The 26,224-nt window shown below is 36.0% G+C and overlaps 1 pseudogene; it reads right to left on the reverse strand.

Moving 5' to 3' along the window:
* Nucleotides 1-368: 368 nt before the first annotated feature.
* LOC133682451 (uncharacterized) overlaps nt 369-26,224 on the reverse strand; it is a 155,080-nt pseudogene continuing 129,224 nt past the window's right edge.

The raw sequence follows: 26,224 nt of genomic DNA on the forward strand, positions 1-26,224 counted from the left end.
TTTCAGATTTCGAATGGTCCAATGAACCTCGGAGCTAACTTCCCCTTCATGCCAAATCTCAGCATGTGCTTCCATGGAGCTACCTTCAGACATACTTTATCTCCCGGACAAAATTCAAGTGCTCTTCTTCGAATATCTGCATACTTCTTCTGTCTATCCTAAGCCACTTTCATTCGATCCTTAATGATCCTCACTTTTTCAATAGTGATTTGTATTAATTCTACCCCATACAGCTTTCTGTCCCCAACTTCTTCCCAACACAAGGGTGTCCTACACTTTCTGCCATAAAGAGCTTCAAAAGGGGCCATTCCAATTGTTGTCTGATAACTGTTGTTATACGTGAATTCTACTAGTGACAGATGCTCCTCCTAGTTTCCTCCAAATTCCAAAGCACATGCCCTAAGTAAATCTTCTAAGATCTGAATAACTCTCTCAGATTGGCCATCAGTCTGTGGATGAAAGGCAGTACTGATACTCAAATTTGTCCCTAAGGCACGTTGTATGCTCGGCCAGAGACGTGAAGTAAATCTTGGGTCTCGGTCTGAAACAATTGATATTGGGACTCCATGAAGCCTTGCAACTTTGTTCACATAAATCTTAACCAACTTGTCAACTGGATCTGTCATCTTTACTGGTAGGAAAAGGGCAGACTTAGTTAGTTGATCCATAATGACCCAGATTGCATCATTTCCCCTCTTTCCTCTGGGTAGTCCCGACACAAAGTCCATTGTGATCATCTCCCACTTCCACTCAAGGATTGGTAATGGTTGTAACAGCCCTGCCGGTTTTCGGTGTTCTACTTTTACTTGTTGGCAAATACTACACTTTGCCATGTAACCAGCCACTTCTTTTCTCATATTTGGCCACCAGTAGTATTGCTTCATATCATGGTACATCTTAGTACTACCTGGATGTACAGTGAACTTAGACTCGTGTGCTTCTCGTAGTAACTTTTGTTTAAGGGTTTTGTTGTCAGGCACATACATACGTTGCCCCAACATCACTATTCCATCATCACCCATTCGAAAAAGAGTTTCACCCCCTGATTCTAGTTTGATTCTCACTTTTGACACCTCATCATCATGCTGTTGTGCCTCTAATATTTGCTCTCGATATCCTGACTTCACCCTTAGTTGATCCATTAAGGATCCTTCTAGACTTACACCTAATATTGCCCCCAATCTCTTTAGCTCAATCATGGTTTCCTCATTCCAAGTCGTTGGTCCACTCCTAATCACTTTGTCTTTACGGCTGAGAGCATCCGCGACGACATTCGCTTTTCCTGGATGATAATCTATAATACAGTCATAGTCTTTAATTAATTCTACCCATCTCCGTTGTCGCATATTCAACTCCTTCTGCGACATCAGATATTTAAGGCTTTTATGATCCGTGAAAATTTGGACCTGGGATCCGTATAAGTAGTGCCTCCATACTCGCAAAGCAAAAACTACTGCCGCCAATTCTAAGTCGTGAACTGGATAGTTGAATTCATGAGTCTTCAGTTGTCTCGATGCATAGGCAACTACTTTTCCATGCTGCATTAGAACACAACCCAGTCCTTTTCTTGAGGCATCACTGTAGACTACAAAGTCTTTTATTCCGGATGGAAGGATTAGTACGGGGGCAGTAGTAAGCCTTCTCTTCAATTCTTGAAAGCTCTCCTCGCACTCCTTTGACCACTCCTATCTTATGTTCTTCCTGGTGAGTCGTGTTAATGGAGTTGCTAGCGTTGAAAACCCTTCAATAAATCTTCTATAATACCCTGCCAATCCGAGAAAACTACGAATTTCAGTTACTGTAGTAGGCCTTTCCCATCTCAAAACTGCTTCCACCTTCTAAGGGTCCACAAAAATGCCTTTTGAAGACACTACATGCCCCAAAAAGGTAACTTCTTTTAACTAGAAGTCACATTTATCCAACTTGGCACACAACTGGCGGCTCCTCAGAGTCTGTAGTGTTTGTCTCAAGTGTTGTTCATGCTCCTCATAGGATTTGGAGTAAACCAAGATGTCATCGATGAATACGACAACAAACTTATCAAGGTATGGTTGGAATACTTGGTTCATTAAATCCATAAAAAGTGTTGGAGCATTAGTTAATCCAAAGGGTAGCACTAACAACTCAAAGTGTCCGTAGCGATTTCTGAAGGCAGTTTTTGGCACATCTTGCTCCTTGATTCGCATTTGGTAGTATCCTGATCTTAAATCAATCTTTGAGAATACTTTGGCACCCTTCAACTGATCAAACAAATCATTTATCCGCGGAAGTGGATATCTGTTCTTTACCGTCACTTTATTCAGCTGACGGTAATCTATACAAAGCCTTAATGTTCCATCCTTCTTTTTCACAAATAATACAGGTGCCCCCCAAGGTGAGTTGCTTGGTCGTATGAACCCTTTGTCTAAAAGCTCCTGCAATTGAATTTTCAACTCATCCAATTCTTTTGGGGCCATTCTATACTGTGGTTGGGCTATAGGAGACACCCCCAGGCAATGTATCTATGGTGACTTCAACTTCTCTTTCTGGGGGTAGTCCTGGCAATTCTTCCGGAAATACATCCGGAAATTCCCTCATAATTGGAATGTCAGACAGTCTTATTTTACCCTTTTCTGAATTTATCACATAAGCAAGGTATGTTGTACAACCTTTCTTTAGTAGTTTTCTCGCAACCATACCCGAGATCATATTTGGAAAGTTGGAAGTTCTCTCCCCCTTAAAGACCATTGTTTCACCCTTAGCCCCTTGAAAGGTTACTGTTTTTGCAAAGCAGTCTAGACGAGCCTTATTTTTGCCCAACCAATTCATACCTAGAATTATATCAAAATCACTTAATTCTAGGGGTATTAAATATGCTTTTAGTTCACACCCATTAATGTTAATTTCCACCCCTTCAAATACAACATTTGTTTCCACAGTTTCACCCAAAGGTGTCCCAATAATAAATCCTTTTTCTACCCTTTTTGTTTCCTTACTCAATTTGGTTACATTTTTATTTGCTATAAATAGTGAGTGGCACCAGAATCAAACGAAACATGCATTTGATAGTCATTCATTTGCAGCATACCTGCCACCACATCTGATGCTGCTCTAACATCCTCCTGGGTCATATGGAAAACCCTTCCTTGATCGCTTTCATTTTGCACTCTGGGTCGTCCCCTATTTGAGTTAACTCCTGACTGAGTTGACCTTCCTGGTCTGTTTACTGTGATAGACTGCTGATGACTCTGACTTTGCTGCCTATGTCTTTGAGGCTATTCAGTGTTTAACTGGGGGCACTCCCTTTTAAAGTGACCCTTCTCACCACAGTGATGACATCCTCTTCCCAATTACTGACAGGTTTTCCATTTATGACCTTCTCCTCGACATATATAGCATCGTCCAGGAGAAACCATACAACTCCCGGGGTGTCTTTGTTCACACTGAGCACATCGAGGGTAGCCAATTTCCTTCTGATCATTATGCCCCCTTGCAGTTGTAGCCCTAGAGCGGGTCTGACCACTTCCCGAGCTCCCACCAATATCCTGTCGGAAGCTAGTTGACGTCCCCCCTTTTTTCTTGAATTGAAGGAACTGTTCGCCTCTACCTTTCTTTGGAAGTGGTGGCCTGCCTAAAAATTCCATATCCTTTCATTTTCTTGCACCCCCATGACTATGTTGGCCTTCTTCCATACAAGCCTCCAAGGCTTGTGCTACTTCAATTAGGTCCCTTACTATCTTGAACTGCAAAGCAATTAACCCCTGCTTCAATTCTTGTCTGAAGCCATCCCTTAACTTTTCTATCATGTGTTGTTCTGATGGGACATAATATGGTGCGAATAGTGAGAGGTCATGAAATCGTCTCTCATACTCAAGTACTGACATTCCCTCCTGTCTCAAAGCTAGGAATTCTTGTTCCTTCATCTTCCGATGATATTTGGAGTAATATTGATTCTCAAACTCTATCTTGAAGTCATCCCAAGATAGGGTTTTTGTAGCCCTCCTCAACTGAACTGTCTCCCACCAAGTCATAGCACCGTCTGATAGTAATTGAGTAGCACAATCTACCCACAGGTCATGTGGTATCTTAATTTGAATCATGGTTTTCTCCACCTTTCTAATCCACCTTCCCGCCACTTCAGCATTCTGTTCACCTGAGTAGGGTTCACAAACCATTTCTCTCATACTTTTCACCAAACGAACTAGTTGTACCACGTTATTAGTAGTTGTAACTGCTTCTAAAACGGTTGGTATGATGGGTGCAGGTAGGGGTGCTGGCATAGGAGTGGCAACATTAGCCATACCTTCCATTACTGCTTTAACTAGCTGGGCCAAGAGCATCGGATCAACATAAGAAACAGATGGCCCTGCATGTGTAGTATGAGGGGGCTCCTCTACTCGTTCCCGCGGGGCTGACATGGCCGGCTGAACATCCCCAGTTTGCCTTGGTGCCTGTCTAATTTAAGGTCCTGACGATTCTTCATGCCCTACTTGAGTCGATACTACCGGTGCATGTGAAGCAGTATCTTCCAAAGGGCTCTCTTCTTACCCCTCAGAAAAGTCTATATTTCTATTCCCCCTTCCTGCAGAGGATAGATCTGTTCTAATCTCTTGACGGGTACGTACCATCCCGCAATAAATTAATGAACATCAACAACCCCCTTTTTTTTTCTTCCCAAAACCTATACCAGGGCTCTGATACCAACTGTAATAGTTCGACTATACAACTCGATCAATGTTAAAAGATTCCAACATATCCTCTTTATTTGAGGGTAAATATTTTTTTTTTCAAAAATCAGCAGAGTTTCGTTTGCATTTAGGACATCCCAAGTTATCGACTACTATCAGTTTACTCAATCAACCCATCATCACAAGGTCCCTTAATTCCGGACCTTATATCAAACCTCATAATTCCACATCTCATACAATCCACACAATATATATATCCTACAAGTAAGTTCAATATGAATATAGTCCAACACATCATATCATAAAATTTAAAGGAAAAGGAATACTAACATGCAAAGAAAGTATTTATAATATAAAAAGTGTTCTTAAATATTTCAAAATGGTTAATTACTAGATAACTAAAAATACTACATGCTAAGCTAAACCTTTATAAATACATCAAGGTTTGCACAAAAGTATACTACATAAACACGTTAATTCCCTTTTGTTTTAAGTTAAATATTTACATAAGCTTCACAAAGTAGAGTCCTAAACTAATGATCTTCCTGAATGTTTGATGGACCTGTTACATAAATAAACATACCATTATATTGATAAAGAATATATGTATGCTCATGTAATGAATACGAATGAAGTATTAACTTTCTATCAAATCCATGAGAATTCTAACAAAGAAGTTATATTTTGCTTGTACATCTTTTAAACCCAATTAACACACATCTGTATATTCTTAATTGAATAATCTTATTTACTTGCATCAACTGGGTGACCTTGTAAGGTTTAATCCTGTAATTCAATTCCCGGCAATCCTATCACGGATGCCATTAGCCGAAGCTAATCGTGTAAATCATATTATCATGGATGCCATTAGCCGAAGCTAATCGTGTAAATCATATCCCGGCAATCCTATCACGGATGCCATTAGCCGAAGATAGCCGAAGCTAATCGTGTCAATCATATCCTGACAATCCTATCACGGATGCCATTAGCCGAAGATAGCCGAAGCTAATCGTGTAAATCATATCCCGACAATCCTATCACGGATGCCATTAGCCGAAGCTAATCGTGTAAATCATATTATCACGGATGCCATTAGCCGAAGCTAATCGTGTAAATCATATTATCACGGATGCCATTAGCCGAAGCTAATCGTGTAAATCATATCCCGGCAATCCTATCACGGATGCCATTAGCCGAAGATAGCCGAAGCTAATCGTGTCAATCATATCCTGACAATCCTATCACAGATGCCATTAGCCGAAGATAGCCGAAGCTAATCGTGTCAATCATATCCTGACAATCCTATCACGGATGCCATTAGTCGAAGCTAATCGTGTAAATCATATCCCGACAATCCTATCACGGATGCCATTAGCCGAAGCTAATCATGTAAATCATATCCCGACAAACCTATCACGGATGCTATTAGCTGAAGCTAATCTTGTAAATACACTAGGCTTTATTTACATTAAACACGATATTTATTATAATTGCATTCACCAGAAGGGTTCTAAATTGTATAAGTGTAAATAGGAGGGAAAATCACGCACCTGCTTCGCCTGTTCGCGACCTCCCCTAACCGAAGATCCAATCCTGGTTGCTCCTCCTGAATCACAAGGAAGTTTTTTTTTTGTTATGATTCTTTCAAGCCGATATTATAGAGAATTCATATTCATCCATCACTCATATGCTACTTTCTATGCATGTTCATTTCCTCATAATAACATACATACATATATCATGGATATTTTCAGAGTTAATATCTCAATATACAAGTGTTCGTATGACTCAATTCTTTTATATTCTTATTTATAGTATTCACGTGAAAGTCTACTGTTATTGTCTAACTTTGAACTGTTACTGTCCAATTTCCAACTGTTATTGTCTAATTTTGAACTGTTACTGTCTACTTTTCAACTGTTACTGTCTGACTTTGAACTGTTACTGTTTGACTTTTCCAATTGTTACAGTCTGACTTTTTCAATTGTTACCATTTGACTTTTCTAACCGTTATTGTCTGACTTTTCCACCGTTACTATTTGACTTTTTCAATTGTTACTGTTTGACTTTTCCAACCGTTGCTGTTTGACTTTTCCAACTGTTCCTGTTTGACTTTTCCAACCGTTATTGTTTGACTTTGAACTGTTACTGTCCAATTTCCAACTGTTACTGTTTGAACACTCATCAGATTTTTAACTATATCTAAAGTTCTAAAACTCCATTTTAACTGAGATTGATCTCGTTAGAAAGCTAAGACACGAGGCTACTAGTTCTCTGAGGGAGGAGAACCCAGTTTTGCCTCCAAGATAGTCAAAATTGTTCATTTACTAATTAGTCCTACTGCCCTGCATAATCAGTCACGACTCAGTCTCAGTTAGTAACCCATAACTGGAGTTCTACATTTCCAAATTGAGCAAGACCAGTTTCCTTGGTTAGCTAACATTCAAATCTACAATTTCTATGGGAAACCCAATCCTAATCCCCTCATCCTCCTACCTGAAATCTCATCGAAAGTTAGGAGACAAGTCTATCTAGATTCGTCTCCCCCTCCCCTTCACACAATACTTTTCATAAACTACATACCACACATATGAATTAACTTAATCTCAACAATAAGTACTTTTTTTCTACTTTATGTCTAAGAACTCTAACCTATGATTCAATATCAAGGCATCAATTCTTCATCGAATTAAAAAAAAATAAATATTTTTAATATCATGTTTAGAATACCTTACCCGGTACAAATTAAGATTTTGATCTTCAACCAGTTAAAGATTTTCAACTCCCTTTCTTTTCTTCTTGTTCAATTTCCCTCTTGTCTTTTTTCTTGTTCAATTTCTGGTAATCCTTTGCTCTCAAGTGTTTATCCCATCTTTAAGCTCTTAATCTTGGATAGGTTCTTGAAATTTTAGTGTTTCTCTCTTGATTTCTCGAGAATGGGTATAAAACTCCATATTTTCTCTCCTTATGGTTCCTACAAATTGTCTTGGTGAGGAGAGAGTATTTATACTCTATATTTTCCCTTATTTCCTACAAGTGTATTATTCTCTTCAATTAAATCCAACCCTCAACAGTATCGGGTTTATTTTAATGTCTCGAATTATTTCGCCCGGAAATTTATATTCAAAAGTTTCTGAATTTCTATTTTTATTTAAACATATGCATGAATTTCTTCACTTTTATTTATTTATTATTTTTCCCGGGGTTTACAGTGATTATTTTTAAATATCTTTTTAAAAAATTACTTAGAATACATAATATAAAATTATATAAATTAATGGTAATAAAAATACCAATTATACAAATAAAAACATCAAAAAACAAAAGAAATAAAATTAAATAATATTCATTACAAACTAACATAATGGTGGAGCTAGAGGAGGAGGAGGAGGCTCACATGTATCACCACTCTGTGATGCCATGTTCATGACAAATTCACAAAGCTGGTCATGCTCCACTTTTTGTTGGGCATATAGTTGTGCATGCTCTGCTTTGAGTTGTGCATACCGTTGTGCATCCTCCGCTTTTTGTTATGCATGCTCCACTTTGAGTTGTGCATGCTCCGTTGATAGGTGGTCGTATTTTTCGGTGAGCTGAGTCGTATGTTGCTGCAAGGCCACAAACTCAGATTAGCTACTCAATACTGATTGGGAGCTCCCAACGGTTGAAACACTACGGGCCGCCTGCAAGTTCTCGGCCGTAGTGTTGGAGAGCCCGTAAACCTGATTTTTATCGGGTCCACTAGACAATCCAACCTCCATCCACAAATCCAGATCGAATTCCGGATGGGTCAAAGGATCGTCCCCATATCTCTCCCTCAACTGGCTATTATAGGTCTCCTGAAAATAAAAAAATTAATCATCATATTTAATTCTATAAAAATAATAACTTACAAAATAAAATGGTTGAACAAACATACCACGAAGTGTTGAGCACGGTTGTCAACGAACTGTTGCGCCCCCTTTTGGCGGTCTTGACTCCACACGTGCGTCTCCACAAACAGCTCCATCAGGCTCGGCTCACGTCCAAGAGACGTAGCCTAAAATGAAAAAAGATTAATTAACAACAAATTAATCTAACGATATATTTCATTTAAATTAATCTTACTATCCATTTCGCTTGTGCAACAAATGGAACAGAGTCGCCGGTGTGCGTTGTCACCGAGCCATGAATTGGCCGATTCCGATTGCCAGCACCGGACTGTGAGCGTCGTGTAAGTCGCTCAGACGTCACGTGCTCAAGATAGTGTGGCCATATATCTTCTTGGATGTATATCAGTTTGAAATCCCTCCAAACCGCCACGTCGTTCTAGCCTTGAAGACCCCTATCTCTCGCGATTTTTTTTGTGATTCATACCAAAAATCACGCAATCTACTTCCATAGCAAGAAATTAGAAATTGAAAAAAAAATTTCTAAAAAAATCTTGTATTGTTTTCGATGTTACCTAGTTGCCACGTGATTTTCCCACACCGTCCTCACAACTGTGTCATGCGCCCTATCCCAGGTGAATTTGTGTTGTGTATAAATAATTAGATAAATAAAAATAATAATTTATTTACAATTATATTAATAAATTATTAGAAATAAGCTGGAAATTAGAAATTAACACTAACCTCAAATCTGTTAAACCATGCATCGATTTGAGGTATCCATTCAGGATGTCTGGATACCTGACTCCATTGAAATAATGGATTCTCCATCGACGATTTAAACGCCGATGATATTATTCAAGCAGCCTCAATGTTTGTGAACATGAAAATAAATTAAATTCATGAAATATTGATTAGTTGTTCATAAATTATTTTATAATTTAAAAGAAAAAACTAAAACCTTAACAAACTTACATTGAAAGATCGTCCTTGCACTGTGCCTTGTACTTATGGGTGAACTGATTCTGCTGTGAAGGCATGCCACTTCTGCGTTATGAACTCGCGCTGGAAGAGGCAGCATCGATTGGCGGTGCGGTTGGTGTAGGTGCCTCTTCTTGAGAGGCACCTAAGGATATGACATCCTCACTGCTAGAAGAACTAGTTGCGACCATACATGAGCGACCAACTCTGGTTTTCGTTCTATGCATCTACACAATTGTATACAAATAATTATATAATTAACTTTGAATGTTAAAAAAAATTCAACAGGACCTCTCTTATATTGGATACTACCCAAATCCACAAACCGACAAATATTGACAAAAGCCACAACCAATTGACTCTATCTATACTAATATTGTATATAACATAACATCTATACATATAACATTCATACTAATTACAAGGTAAATTCAACATTAACAACATATTCAATCATTATATAAATACAAACAATAAAAAATATTCAATAAATTAAAAAAAAAAACTCTAAACTAATAATTAAAATTAATGCAAATAATTAAACACAAATCATGCAATAATGTAGTAAAATTACTAATTATTCCAACATATTCAATTACTTATTTTAAGGTAAATTCAACATTAACAATTACAATTCAACAAATTATTCAATCATTATATAAATACAAACAATAAAAAATATTTAATAAATTCAACAAAAACTCTAGACTAACAATTAAAATTAATGCAAATAATTAAACACAAATCATGCAATAATGTAGTAAAATTACTAATTATTCCAACATATTCAATTACTTATTCTAAGGTAAATTCAATATTAACAATTACAATTCAACAAATTATTCAATAATTATGCCAATACAACAATAAAATATATTCAATAAATTCAAAAAAAAAATTATAGACTTTAGGAATGAAACATGCTTTCCTTAATAATGTGTTGATTTCAAGACGTTATCAACATTATAAAAATACACCAAAAAAAAAACACCAAAAAAGGAAAAATAGCTAAAACAAAAAAAAAATCTTAAAGTAAATGAAATAGAGGAAACACATACCTTTTAATTTGATGAAGATTCACAAGAACACTCGCTAGAGATTGTAGGTGAAAGCCTTGAAGAAATCAGGGGAAAAAATTCAAAATTGAAGGTGAAGAACGGAAGAGATGAAAAAATGAACTAAAGGGGCGATCGCTGAGATTTATACGGCAGTTTTACCGACGGATTCACTGAAGAAAAATAAAAAAAAATATTATTTTAATTTATTCCGTCGGTGACGTTCAAAAATCCATCGGTAATTTTTGAATTTTGCACCAACATTTTTAATCACCCTCCATATTTTTTGCGTTCCGTTGGTAAGTCTGTTGGAAAACTCACGCGGTCAGAGATGCATTTAATGCACCGCCCTTTGGAATTCACACAGTCCATCGGTGATTTTTTCGGTAATATTATCTGCCGACAACTTACTGATGATCTTTATGCCGTTGGTAAATTCATCGGTGATTGTGGCATTTCAAGTGATTATTTTCGAACTCTCTTTGAAATGCCAACGCACCTTATTCCGTCAGCATGGACGTCGGTAATTATGACATTTGAAGTAATTATTTTTGAACTCTCTGTGAAATGTCGACTGATGTTATTCCGTCGGTATGGACATCGGTAAGTGTACAAGAAAAATTATATTTGTATTGCCTATTTACCTTCCTGCAAACACTGAAATGATAAATTGTTCATCGCACAAAACAATAACAACAATGCTTAAACAATACATATTTCATGTTACAAAATATATCATCCATAATCTATATTATATGAAAAAAGGGTTTTACACAGGGCTTCATTATGATAGTTAGTCAGAATTTTCTTCTTCTTCATCATCAATTGAATAGTCATCACCTTCATCGCAATCTTCAATATGGTCATCATCTTCATCGACATTTGCTTGTCCGCTAGAGCTCAAAACAACATTTAACTCCTCTACGTCAACATCAATAAGACTATCATCGAAAACACAAAAATTTGAATTTTCTTCCAAGTCAACCGAAGGAGCAACTCAATATGGTTCAACTAACTAACTAACTTGAAAGACTTCATCTCGCACACTTGTGTCTTCATTCTCATCCTAAACAATCTCGACACGACCCCTGGGTTTTGTTTTTACAATGGACACCCAATCCACTCTTGATCGATCCTTTCTAAAAGAAGGGGTGTATGTGTAATAAACTTGTTGACATTGTTTTGCGAAAACAAAGACATCGTTTACGTTGCGGAGTCTAGCTTTTGAGATGATTTCGACCTGACCATAGTGCGGATCAACTCTGATTTCTCTGTCAGTCGTGTCATACCAATAGCATTTGAATAAAAACACTCTATTCTGCTCGCTATGATATTGCAGTTCGACGACCTCTTCTAATCTACCATAGTAGTCAACTTCTAAATCACTACTAGTCGATCTCTTAACACAAACACCGTTGTTGTATGTCTTTCTACCATGCCCGTATTCTTCAGTATGGAAAACATATGCATTGACAAAATACCCGTTGTAGCACCTAACTTTTCTTTCAGGGCCCAGGCTTAGTGAAGATAATGACTTTAGCAGCACCCCTTTCCATTTGATAAACCTTGTATATAATGTACATCAATGAACAGTAAATGAGAATCACCTAATGACATGTATATAATAATTTTGCAAATGAGAATAAGTTTGTGATAGTGCTTACATGTGTTCTGAACCATGTGGCAAATTGTTCATCTTGTAATTGAAAGATCTGAGATTTGGTCAGCTGTGAGTTATTGGACAGCAAATATTGTCGATGTTCCCTACAAGTGGTAATGAGTGTATTATATTACAATATCTAATTAATAGTATATTATTGACAAAGTTTAATTAGTATTACACATATATACACTTACTGAATAATAGGTCTCAGCTCATCACAGTTAAATAGAACATAATTGTGTGCTCATCACAAATACATTTTTAGGTGTGGGTCGTTCAGGATTGGAGAATATTGACAAGTTCCCACTAGAAGACACTTCACCGCCATCATTATGACATGGAACGTGATTGATTCTCGTTCTCAGATGAGGTTCAAAATAGTACGAGATAAATGTTGAGATCTCCTCAACAATATAGGCCTCACATATCAAAGCCTCAACATGCGCCTTGTTCTTAACCTTTTTCTTGAGAATGAACAAGTACCTGCATTGAATTAAACTTTGATATGTGAGGCCTATATTGTTGAGGAGATTTATGCCCCTGCATTTCTTTAGAGATTTATGCTCCAGCAAGTTGAATATTAATCACATTGAGAGGCTTGAAACGAATATCGTCGAGACACTATGCAAACTTGAGATGATATTCCCTCCATCATTTTTTGACTCAATGAAGAATCTCCCCATACATCTACCGTTTGAGGCAAAAGTTGGAGGACCGATCCAGTATAGATGGATGTACCCATTCGAACAGTTAGATATTACAGTTGCAATGTAATTCATATATAAAGGTATTTTTTTGTTTTTCTTCATTGAAAATACTTTGATATCTAACTGTAATATCAATATGCATGACGTCAAGGTTATGGCGGAGAAGATTGGTCTTCCAATAAGGAAGCTCCCAAAAGATACTTCGCTTTACCTAATTATAGGTCAAACCAAAACCAGGGAACTTCTGCTTTCCTGATTGGAGACCAAAGACAGTGTCACCGTATAATTTTACAACATCATGCAATTCTTCACTAGAAAGACGCAGGAGTGCAACATCCTTTTCAACTCTGCCAACAAAGAAATATTTTCTGTTCTTTCTATACCTATGATTATGTGGCAAGAAAAGACGGTGACAGTAAAAAAAAAAGCTTTACCTCCATTTCTTAGCGTGAATGCCTTGTTGTTTTCCATGCAGTATGGACATGCTAGTTTCCCATGCGTGCTCCAACCAGAAAGCATTGCATAAGCTGAAAAATCATTGATAGTCCACATCAAAGCCGCTCTCATAACAAAATTATGTTTCCTCAAGATATCATAAGTCAAAGCTCAAGAGGACACTCATCAATCAACGGACAAAGACAAACATCTATATTCCGCCCCGGATTACTCAAACCTGGTATGACCATAGATAAACACATGAACTCCGGCCTCATACACATCCCCTGTGGCAAGGTATGTGGAATGTGTAGGATATTGATATACTTTTAATCTTTCAAGATTAATTAGCCTTAATTGCATGTTGGAGTTCGATCAAAATATTTTATCAAAAATGAACTACTAAACATCTCATGACCTCAGAACAACAAAGAGACAAATAAAAGATATATTTCGTTAAAGAATAAGATGTGATCCCAAAACAAAATGCAAAATGGCAAAATTCCATAACAATATAATCGAAAATTCATCGCTATTCTTGGACCAGCTTTTCTAGCAAGCATTTTCGATCACTTGTCATTTTGAAAATGTTTGGGGGACAATATAGCTAATGACATCACACACTTAACTTGCCTCTTATTCATCCACCTTCAAAGTCTCATCATTATTCTAGAATTCATGGCAGAACCTTCAATCTTTCCTCTCTTCATAGCTTGTTCAATTCTTTCAGCAATCCTCACAACTTCATAGAAATGTTGAGCTGAGCATCCTATTAAATGCTCATAATAAAGGGATTGAAAGGTGTTGGCAAACAACATCACCATTTCTGTATCTATCAGTGGAGGTAAAACATATATTGCCTTATCTCGCCATCTTTGTGCGTATGCCCTCACAGACTCTTGGTTTTCTTTCTCCATAGCCATTAGGTTGGTTCTGTCATGAGCAATTTCCATATTAAATTTATACTGCTTCAAGATGGCGTGTACCAGGTCTTTCCATGTCTTGATCTTGATATTGTCTAGTCTCATGTATCAGCTCAGAGCAGATCCAGTGAGACTATCTTGGAAAAAGTATATCAGCATCCTTTCATCATAAATCACCTCAGCCATTTTATTGCATTAAGATCGAAGGTGAGTGTTTGGACATTCCAATCCAGTGTATTTGATGAACTCTGGTATCCTAAAGTTCTTTGGTACTATGATGTTTGGTACCAAACACACTTCAGCTGCTTGCATGGGATCAAACCAATCATTACCCTCAACTACTCTTAATCTTTCTTCCAAAGTAGACAACTTATTGTAGTTCACAAAATCAGTGGATCTATTGCTAGGGGGTCCATTTGCTGTTAAATCCACGGTGATGGGAGCTCGACTTGACGGGATAGGGGTGATAGGCACAAAATGTTGTTTTGTTGTTGAACCTGCCCCCAAGTTTTGAGATGTCCCTAGGACGTGGATTGATGTTGTTTCACAGGAGCTTGTGCAAAAATCCCTTTTCCATTTTTGGTTCTCAACACTTGTTCAAGCAAATCTGTAAGTCTAGCTACTTCACCTTTGATGCTCTCAATTTCATTTTGATAATGGGCCTCCATATAGGCTCTTTCTTCATTTTCCATTTTTCAAGTGTAGCAAATCTTAGGTGGGGGACCTATGTTTCAACCTGGTTTCATATATGATAAATGTATGAGTATGTTCCTATATAATGAGTTCGCCCTTCTAGAGTTGACATATGGTTGTAACCCTAAGAATTGTGATTTTTGCTCCACAATGGAAATTTCCTAAGTAACGACCATTGTGTCAACCATAAGTCTGGAGTTCAAGATGCTTCAAAAAGGGTTTACTTTGATGCAAAACAAAAGGTAAAACACACAACCTAAGAACATGTTCTATTCATTAAGTGAGACAAAAGGTAAGTTGACTATCTAGTCTCAAAAAGGTCCCATATCTGCCTAGTGACGATCTTCGTAAAGACAGTGTGGGGGCGTTGCAAGGAACAGTTTAGGCACGTATGCCTACCATTACCAAGTAGGCACTCAAATATGAATTGAGTGTTTCAGGCATCTGAACCCTAACCAATGGTCATAGGGCAGATCATTAATCCCCCACCTAACTTAATAAGATCGTGTGTGCTTCCTAAAAATTAAAGTATGTGATGCAAGAGGCAGTTCTATACAATGCATGAACATAAATGTACATAAATTCAAACGTGTAAAAATAAATAAATAAATAAAATAAGCTTATTAACAAAAAACATGCAAACCAAACAAAACATAATTATCAGACAAAAACAAAGCTTAGTCCATAAGGTCCCCAGTGGAGTCGCATGTGTGCGGCGTCGCTGGCGAAAACATCCACCCTCAAAATTATTATATTTTATCAATCTAGCAAATGTGTGGGGAGACAAAGAATTCTTGTCTTTTATGAGTGGAAAAATAGAATGGGAGTCGCCACCTAGTATTTTGGTCACTATGAACCCTAACTGGTCTCAGAGATCGGGTATGGGGACTGGTTGCGTGAATGAAAGGTATTAGAACCCCAAATACGCTCTACCTAAGGTAAGCTGCATTGTTTTATTGTCTGATAAAATTTAAAGTCTTGTTGTGTTTTCTAGTTGTTGGTTCGTCTATGGTTTAAGAAAAGTTCTCTTTGATAAAAAAATCCTTTTCTTATTGGGTAAAACCTAACCGTTCTAACATCAACAAATAATTTAATATCTGAAATACGTCTTACGTATAAGGTCGTAACCCCAGATATTAAAAGAAAACCAAATAATTTTTTTGAAATTTTTGAAATATTGGTCAGTTCTCGTGACTTTAATAAACTAGTTATTAAAGCCAAAATGCATACTAAAACTTTTTTTTTATGAAGATACAATATGATTTTTTTATTATATTTTTTTTAGAGAGACTTGGCCGTATGCATGAAAATAAAACATTTTATTTTTTTTATTTTTTATGTTTTGATAAAAACCAAGTATTTCAATACCGGATTTGTATATTTACAGTATAAAAATACAAACCAATATTGATCAAAATACAGTAAAATATTTGCGGAAAATCACATATTTTTTTTTGAAATAATTTTTAAAGAAATTGTTTTTTCTAGCTGGGCCCAGCCCGGCCCATATGGCAGGGTTGGACCCAGCCAGTTTTTATCCGCAAGCATGCGTGAATTGTTCACGCATGCCTGCTAGCAGGCTGCTACATTCACGGTGTAATTAATCTTCAAGTGCACAGTGTAAAAGTTTGAGAAGTTTACCTAGAAGCAATGAAGGCGACAATATGCTCTGATTGTTCCTGTTTTTTCTGTTCTTGTTTGTTGTTCTTCTTGTGGTTCCTTCCCTTTCATCTTTGTCTTCTGCTTCCCCTTCTCTGCTCCTTCTCGATCTACCTCTTTGTTTTTTTTTGTTTTCTTCTCTCCTGTTCCCTGATGCAGCTGGAGGCGAAGCTGTTGCTAGGGGACGAAGACGATGGTGAAGCTGATAGGTCGAAGCTACTCTCTTCTTCAGTTCTTCCTCTATTCTTCCTTCTCTCTGTATTTTGCTTTTTGTGTATTTTAAAATCTTTTTCCCTCCCTCTGTTTTCCTTATGCTCTCTCCATCTCTCCTCTCGGGCTCTCCCTCTTTTTTCTTGTTTTTCCCCTCTCGTTTTCCCCCCACTGTTTTCTTTTTCTGTTGTCTCCTTCCTCCTTTCTCCCCTTCTTTCAGTCTTCTTATCCTGCTTTTATAAGCCAGAGACAGTCTTGTAATGGTAACGGCCGGCTGTGATCCGCATGTAGAGGGATCACAACCTTAAAGCATGCTCCATAACGGACGCCATGCTGCAGAAAACACCTTAGCCTTTACTGCTGAAAACGGCTACATGGAAGAGACAATGAATAGTGTCCAAGAAATGGCACCGTTTCAAAATTCAAATAGATACTTCTGATTTGTTCATTGAATTTTTGTAATTTTATAATCAAGCCCCCCCGGAAAAATTGTAATTGGACCCCTTGATTTTAGTACCTTTTCCAGCTTGGTCCTTGGTTTCAGATTCTTTCAATTAAGTCCCTAATTGGCTATCAAACTTCAATAATTATGCAATTAAGCCCCTGATTTGACCAAATCAACTCTTCAAAATTATAATTGGACCCTAGAAGTTTAATTTCTTCCAATAAAAGCCTAAATTGACTTAAGAAATCATTTTTTTTGCAATCAAACCCTCCATAAATTCAATTAAACCTTGGATAAAATTTAATTGAGTCCATAAACATCTGATTTTGGACTTTTCTTTCTCAAATTCAATTTTCCTTATCAACAGGGCTCTCACTATCAAATTTCAACATTTTGCATTTTTGAATCTCCTCAACCAATTTTGGTATTTTTTCGGCATTCCAGCATCCTTTTCTCGCTCCTATTATTTCTTGAATTTCTTCTGAATATTTTTTGATATATTTTTTTTTTGTATTTTCTCATTTTTTTATGGGAACCCAAAAATGGGTAACAACAATAACCATGGACTTCTAATAAATATTTATTATTATATACAATAAAACAAAATTAATAATACAAAAGTTTTTATTATAGTAGTTGGTGCATTCGATGCAATGAAATTTTTTCTTCAATGCGTAGTGTTTCCTAATTAAAAATGTTTGTGTCCCCTCAACATTTGCTATAAAAAAAGCAGTAAAAATTTACAAAAAAAAGGAAAGAAAAAAGAAAAGAGATATGACACGACCAAACGATTGATATCTTCTCTCAAGTACAGGAGTGTCGAAGTAATAAATAACCCGACAAGACCAGGGTCGAACCACAAGGAGGTGAACTATATAAATTACAAATAATAAAATGATTTGATGTTGAAGAGAACTTTGAAATTTGATAATGATGAAAAGACTAAACAAGGATAAAACAAATGTCAAGGTTAGAAGTTTCACTAATGGTATTTCAAATCCAATCGGATGATTTATCATTAATAACTCGTTATAAAGTATTAACATGATCATATTAATTATCTTATTTAAGTAACACCAATACTTTTAAATATTTTCAGGTATTCATGATGCTACTATTATAACACAATTAGTGAAACCTTTTCACCTTGATATAATGAACTTAGCTAGACATAATGAAGAAGAAGAACATAAATAAACAAGATAAAAACATAATTATGATATAAGTTAACTAAGAGTAGTAAAGAAAATGAGAAGCATAAACAAGAAATTAATGAAAATATAACATGAAATAGAACTTAAACATTACAAAGAGAGAGAGCAAGCAAGAAAATGATCCTGATCTGAAAACCAAGATGCCTAAATGTCGGTATAAAACCATCAAAGGATCCATTGGAGGTTCCAGTTGGTCCAGTTACTAGGCTTAGGGCTAAAAAGTTCAAAGAAGCTTTCAATGGACTTCTTCAAGATACATGGGCTAAGGTGGACTTCAAGAGGATTTGTAATAATAAAGAGCAAGCCTTGATTAATCTGATTCATTCATTAGCAAGGCACAACCCACATGGGGTAAAGTAAATCAACATCCCATAAAAAGTGACAATACACATTCTCGCAATGGTGTTTAGGGTTTATCGTAACAGAATTCATCTCTTAGTATAGTGCAATACTCATGAGAATTCATAATACAACATTCTCATAAAAGAAAAGATCACATTCATCCATTCACCACATCATGTTTGCAAGATCGTACTTTCACATCTGTATTCCATTACAATTTTCGATACAAGTCTTTACAAAAGTGTCGAATCACGAATATTCAAGTAGCTCATTCGTTCTTCTCAAACATATAACACCTAAAACATACTACTACATAGTACCTTTCAAAGTATGTGAGCCCGTAGAATGAGCTTTCCTACGCACCTGGATTGTGTGATGTCCTTGTTACAAAAACAACATGGATACAAAAATTGTAAATAATCTAAACATAATAATAAACAACTAGAAGAACGTTATTTTTACTTTTTGTTATCAACATAAAATGGGTGCATTCCTTCTCTTACTTCTCACATGCATTGTACAATCCTTATTATTTCGTTAAGTGTATTATTCTCACTTATACGCCCTAACCTCTCCATAAGAGTTGTGGAACTGAAGTTTAAACATTGATCAGGGTTAATTCCTTCACTTTAACCTGGTCGTCCATCTTGGATGCTTTTAGTCGTAGCTAATTGCAACATCCAAACTCGGTTATTCATCTTAGAAGTCATTAACCAAAACTAATCACAAAAACCAATCCATTATCTCTTATAAATACCGTTAGCCAAAACCAATCATCATAATTAACTCTAACATCCATCTAGGATACCATTGGCCAAAGCTAATCATCATATTTAACCCGCCCATCCCACTAGGATGCCATTAACTTAGACTAATCATCCATGTAACCCGACCATCCATCTAAGATGCCTTTAGTCGAAGCTAATCATCAACGCAACCCGACCATACATCTAGGATGCCATTAGCCATCAATACAACCCAACCATCCGTCTAGGATGCCATTAGCTAAAGCTAATCATCAACGCAACTCTATCATCCATCTAGGATGCCATTAGCCAAAGCTAATCATCTATTATTAGCTTGATTAAACTTGAACAAAAATTAATCATGAATGTAATTGGTTGATTAAACTTTGTTTGATAGTTTTCTTTTGCTTTAGCCTAGATAACGTCCAAATGCCCCCCCAAAGTGCATATCATTTAGCATAAAAATCTGACTTGAGCCTTCCTCGTGGGATCGACCACTTGCTTGCAATATACTATCTTGTGTGTTGTGTTTTAAGCTAGGGTAATTAATTTGTGCGACCGCGACATCGCAACAGCTACAAGTTCTCTAAAAGAAGGAGAACCCAATTCTGTTCTAAAACAGTCAAAATTGCTCATCAACAAACATTTGGACTGTTACTGTCCAACTGTTATTGTCTTGTTTTTGAACCATTACTGTCTGACCTCTCCTCATATTTTTAACTATATCTAGAGTTATAGAACATTGTTTGAAGTGAGATTGGTCTATTTGGAAAGCTAAGACATGAGGATACAAGTTCTTTAAAGAAGGAGAACCCAATTCTGCCTCTAAGACAGTTAAAATTCCTCATCAACAAACATTTGGACTATTACTGTCCAATTGTTACTGTCTTGTTTTTGAACTGTTACTGTCTGACCTCTCCTCAAACCATATCTAGAGTTATAGAACTCCATTTTAAGTGAGATTGGTGTCTTTGGAAATCTAAGACATGGAGCTATAAGTTCTCTAAGGAAAGAGAACCCAATTCTGACTCTAAAACAGTCAAAATCGCTCATCAACAAATAGTTAGATTATTACTGTCCACCTGTTACTATCTTATTTTTGAACCGTTACTGTATGATCTCTCCTTAGATTTTTAACTATATCTAGAGTTATAGAACTCAGTTTTAAGCAAGATTGATCTCATTGGAAAGCTAAGACATGAGGCTACAAGTTCTCTTAAGGAAGGAGGACCCAATTCTTCCTCCAAGATAGTCAAAATTTCTCATCAACGAATCAGACCTACTACCCTATAGGGTCTGTCATGACCCAGTCTTGGTTGGTGACCCATAGCTGGAGTTCTATAACTCTAAATTAAGTAAGACCAATTTTCTTAGTTAGTCAACATCCAAAATTACAATTTCTATGACGGAACCTGATCCTAATTCCTTCATCCCCTTACCTGAAATCCCTCTGAAAGTCAAGAGACGAAACTGTCCAGATTCGTTAACCTTTCCATTTACACCCAACACATGAAGTTATTAATTTAGCAACTCATACTTTTCCCTCAATTCAAGTCTAAGAATAATCTATAATTCAACATCCAAGCATCAATTCATAATCGATTTTGAAATGACTCATAAGGCCATGTTTAGAACACCTTATTCGATATGAATCAAGGTTTTGATCTTCAATTCCCTCCTTTTCTTTCTAATGACAGTCGGCCCTCCCTTCTTCTCTTCTTGTTAATCCTTTGCCCACCAGTGTTTATTCTACCTATAACCCTTAATCTTGAATAGGTTCTTGAAATTTTGGTGTTTCTCTCTTGATTTGTAAAAATGGATACAAAAACTCCCTCTTTTCTATCTTTACGATGGCTGCAGATTCTACTCTTGATGAGAAGATGAGTATTTATGCTCTATAATTATTCTTATTTGCATTTACGCCCTATTTTCTTTAAATGTATTCGTTTTCCCCTCACTTCTTTTTAGTTTAGTTTATTTTCTTTAATTTAATCCAGCCTTGATTTTCCCGGGATTTACAAAATGCATGGCAAATACCTCCTTTTATAGGCAAAAATTCAGAACTATTGATTTGATGACTAACAAAAGAGTTGGTGGCCAACTCTTGACTTTGTTGGCAGGCCACAACGTCATTGTTAACATCAGAATTTGAAATGATCTTCTTCATGAAAGGCCTGGTAATTTGTCTTCGCTTTCCAACAAATAAGAATGAGCTCATTTAGACTTCTAGAACTCGAGATATGGCTCGAACATCGAATAGTGTCTAGGCTACAAGACAAATTTCAACTTCTCTTTTGTTGCTATAATTTGAACTTGAAAACGACCTTTTTAAATCTTGGACTCTTCATGAAAGGTTTAGGCCTATGTTTTAGCTTTCTATCCATATAAACAAGACCTAAATCCAAGTTCTACAGCTCCATTTATGATCCAATAACCGAATGGTGTTCTAGTTTGAATTGAACCAGGCATCTCTTCTTTAAGCTTAGCCCTCCTTTTGTCTTCTCAATTTTAGTAGTTAATCAATCAATCCTTTGATTTGTGAGATATGCCTACATTTACAAAGAGCATTTACCATAAAATTAAAGATATCTTATGTTATTGTACTTGCTATTATAAAACATGCTCAAGTTAGGGAATTTAATGATACTTTAAGTGTAATATGATGATATAAAACCTTGATAAAAATGCACTTTTAAGAACTAATCACACCTCCCGACTAGCTTATTACTAGTCTCTAGTAATCAAAGCGTTAAAACAATTTGCGACATTAAAAAACAAGGCATTTATCATTTAACGTCCATTATTATATTCAAATCAACAAACTCTCATTAGATTCATATATCTGCTCCATACTTTTTTAATCAAGATAATAAACCTTCTTTTTATGTGCTGAATGTATGAAAACATAGATTATGGGGCTTTTCTTATAAGAAAATATTGCGATGTTGTGGTCACACAAATTAATTACCCTAGCTTCAAACACAACACACAAGATAGTATAGAGCAAGCAAATGGTCGATCCCACGAAGAAGGTTCAAGTCAGATTTTTATGCTAGATGATATGCAATTTAGGGGGGTTTTGGATGTTATCTAGGCCAAAGCAAAAGAAAACAGAAAACTATCAAGCAAAATTAAATAAAATCAGAAAATTATCAAGAGAACAAACCTTGGTCGCAAGCACACATCCACCTACGGAAATCAGAATTGATCATGGAAACGAAACATCAATTTATATTTTGAATATTTATCTCTTATTAACACTAGTTAGTTAACGGATCCACCGTATAACTAACCCTAACCATCAAATAACCATAGTGTTAGCACTAGTAATTTAATTCAATGGCAGCCTTAAGAACTAGATAAGTTGATTAATCAAGAAAACATAATTGTTCGCAATCTATGTTTGATTTGATTGAATGTTCTCCCTAAGATTAATAACGTAGATCCGCTACAATTATTGAACTAAGTTGCTTCACAAGTTCATATACACAACTCCGGTTTTGATATCAAACTTAGCAATATATTGTCTACAATAATAACTTAGAGTCCGCTCTAGCAATTAAAATAAACAATCATAGAAAAAATAAGCATAGGAGAATAAACATATTCATCATATAAACTAAAAAGAAAAGGTAAAATAAATATCACAAATCTTGAAATCTGAAGGTTTTTGTGTTCTTGCAACCAAGAAAAAGTGTTTAGCCTTGCATGTTTGTTAACAACTAATCAAAAAGAAGGAAGAATGTATAATTTCGAGTTTCTTAGAGGAGGGGAGGCGTTTTTCTCCTCTTGGCTGGCTGCCCCCCTTCTCTTCTCTCATTCTTTTTATATCCTAGGAAACCCTAGTCTCTATTTTACAAAATAGTCCTCCCTTAAGTAGATAATTTACATTTAAGTACTTCAATAACTATTTTCCTTAAAAAGGAGAAATAGCCTTGCATGAAATCTTCAAGCTTTGACTTAGAGGAGCTAAATTGCTGAAATAAAAACTTAGATATCGGTTTAGATGCTTCGGAACGTAATTTGGACTTGTTTCTTCACAAAACCTGTTTGCTGGTAGAATTTAGTTGTCATATTTGAAAAATCATATCTCCCTCATATGACATCATTTTTGGCTGAAATTTGGAGCGTTTATAGACCTTTGAGTCAACACTGGCAGATTGCGAGATTTGATTTGGAAAGCTGCAATTTCCATGCTCTTCTTCATTTTATTTTCTTGCCTTAGATTTCCAGAAAGGTATGGATGTTAGCTTTTTAATGCCACTGGAATCACTTTATTTTGACCTATAGAGCTCACGCTCTGCACAAAACATCGACTGAAGGTCAAATCTGCCAATTATCTCCAATTTACTCCTTTTTGCATCTTTCATCCAAAAGTGCCTTCAAAACATAAAACAAAGAATATCAAGACATTTTATATACAAAACATAGGCAAAACACTAGTTAAATGTGGGTGAAACTATCGAATAATATGGTTGCATCAAATACCCCCACACTTAGCTCTTGCTCATACTCGAGAAAGGATAGGTAAAATCAAATTGAAGTTAGATTAAATTCAATCACTATGACTAATCTTCTGATGTCCCATCAATATCCAATAATATGGTTGCATTAGAAAACAATATTTTGTTCTAATATTTTTCTAAGGTTAACTCCCTTAGGTTGGGATTATTATTATTATTATTTTCATTTTTTTAAATAAAACATAATGTATCCTTAACCCATGTAGCGAGCTTTAAGCTAATGACTCCTAGAGCAGTTGGTCTTAGGGCATTAGGTGTTGAGACACCCCTTCAATCTCAGTAACTCGGGTTTCAGATACTAATATGTAGATAGTGCAATGTTTGATTTCCTTAAGTTTTTCTCCTTATTCTATGTAACAATCTTTAGGTCAATAGCTCGCAAGTCAGTCGACTTTAGGGTATTAGGTGTTAAGACACCCCTTGGGACTTAATTTTTTAGGTTAGGGAGGCTACGAAACCAAACTTATCTACGTTCTTATTTATTTATTATTATTATTATTTCTTCTTCTTCTTCTTCTTCTTTTATTTCCATACTATCCCTTCCCTTAGTTGTTACCTTTAACAAAAAAACATAAGTAATGTAATAATCCAATATGCAACCCACAATCATTTGTTAAAGTGTGTGTGTGTGAAAATGATAGTTTATAAATACTTGTTAACTAAGTATTTGAGCAGAATCAATTGATAGCAATGCAAGGGTTTGTAAACCTGAATATTTCATGAGAAGTGTGTGATAGACCTTGTTATGAATATTGCAAATAACCATTAGAAAATGTTTACTAAGATGCGTCTCAAGATTCAATAAAATTCCTCCTTACTTTGCTATCCTAATAACAGTTCGGTCAAATGAATTTAATAACAACAAAAAGAAAGTGTTTTTTTTATTATTATCAACTACTATCCTCAACTACTGCCCTCTCCCCCTAACCAAAATGAAACATTGTCCTCAATGTCATAAGGTAGAAAGATAGAGTATGGAAGACATTACTTGAAACAACAACTATTGACAAAACTGAAACATACTTAAACAATTACAAGAAATAACAAAACACAATAATATGCTATTAATACATACCAAAAGACACAAGGTTTTACAAACAAAAGCTCAAATCCAATCTAAGGTTTTTATGGCTTTCCATAGTTGACCAATTTATATAACTCATGGAGGAATCAACTACAGGGTTGAAAGATTATAGTTCATAAATCAATTGCTCAGTAATAGCAGTAGAGATGAGGATTTGTTGTGCTGAAAATGTTAGAAATTGTTGTTCCACAGCATGATCAAGAAAAGATAGTAAATTATTATAAAAGCCATTGACATTTAGCAAACCTATAAGTTTGTGGTGAATGTTTAGCTGGGCCCATGAGGAAATATGAAATATCTCTTCTAATGTGCCAAGACCACCAGATAAAGCAATGAAGGCATCAGCGTGTTTAAACATTGTATTCAGGCGTTCAAACATTGCGGAGACCTATAATTCTTCTCCAATTGTTTTTCCAATGATGTCCTCTTTTGCTAAAGCTTTGGGGACGACCCCCAAGACTTGACTGCCTCCTAAAAATACTGCTATTGACACGCTCCCCTTTAACCCAAGGTTGTCTCCCACATACACTAAATGAATCTTTCTCTCAACTAGTACCCGACCAAGATGATTTGCTGATTCTATAAACTCTTTGTCTTTCCCAGGATAGGATCCACCAAAAACACAAATATTTTTTTATTGTAAGAGTCGAGGATACCTCCATTTGTTACACTCTTCTATTCTTGGTGGTTGTATGGGTTAAGTAGAAATGAAGGGAAAGAAAAGAAGATTTATAGATGAGAAATTGAAAATGCAATCATACCACCTATGTGTAGGCCAGCTAGACTCTTTTTTTTTTGTAAAAGCATGTGTATGTACAAGTAGTTGTGATTGTGGCTCACATCTTCCCTTGGTTTTATGTCCAAGAACGGTTTAAATGCTCTTTATGGGTCGAGGATAAGCTTCCCATCCAGTTTTCTTAAAAACTAGCAAACAAGGTCTTTTTTAGTTAAATTCCCAAGACTATGTCAAGCATGTTCTTCATGAAAATGGGGCCATAAATCGTGAAT

The sequence above is a fragment of the Populus nigra genome, chromosome 2, assembly GCF_951802175.1.
Source record: "Populus nigra chromosome 2, ddPopNigr1.1, whole genome shotgun sequence".
Taxonomy (NCBI): domain Eukaryota; kingdom Viridiplantae; phylum Streptophyta; class Magnoliopsida; order Malpighiales; family Salicaceae; genus Populus; species Populus nigra.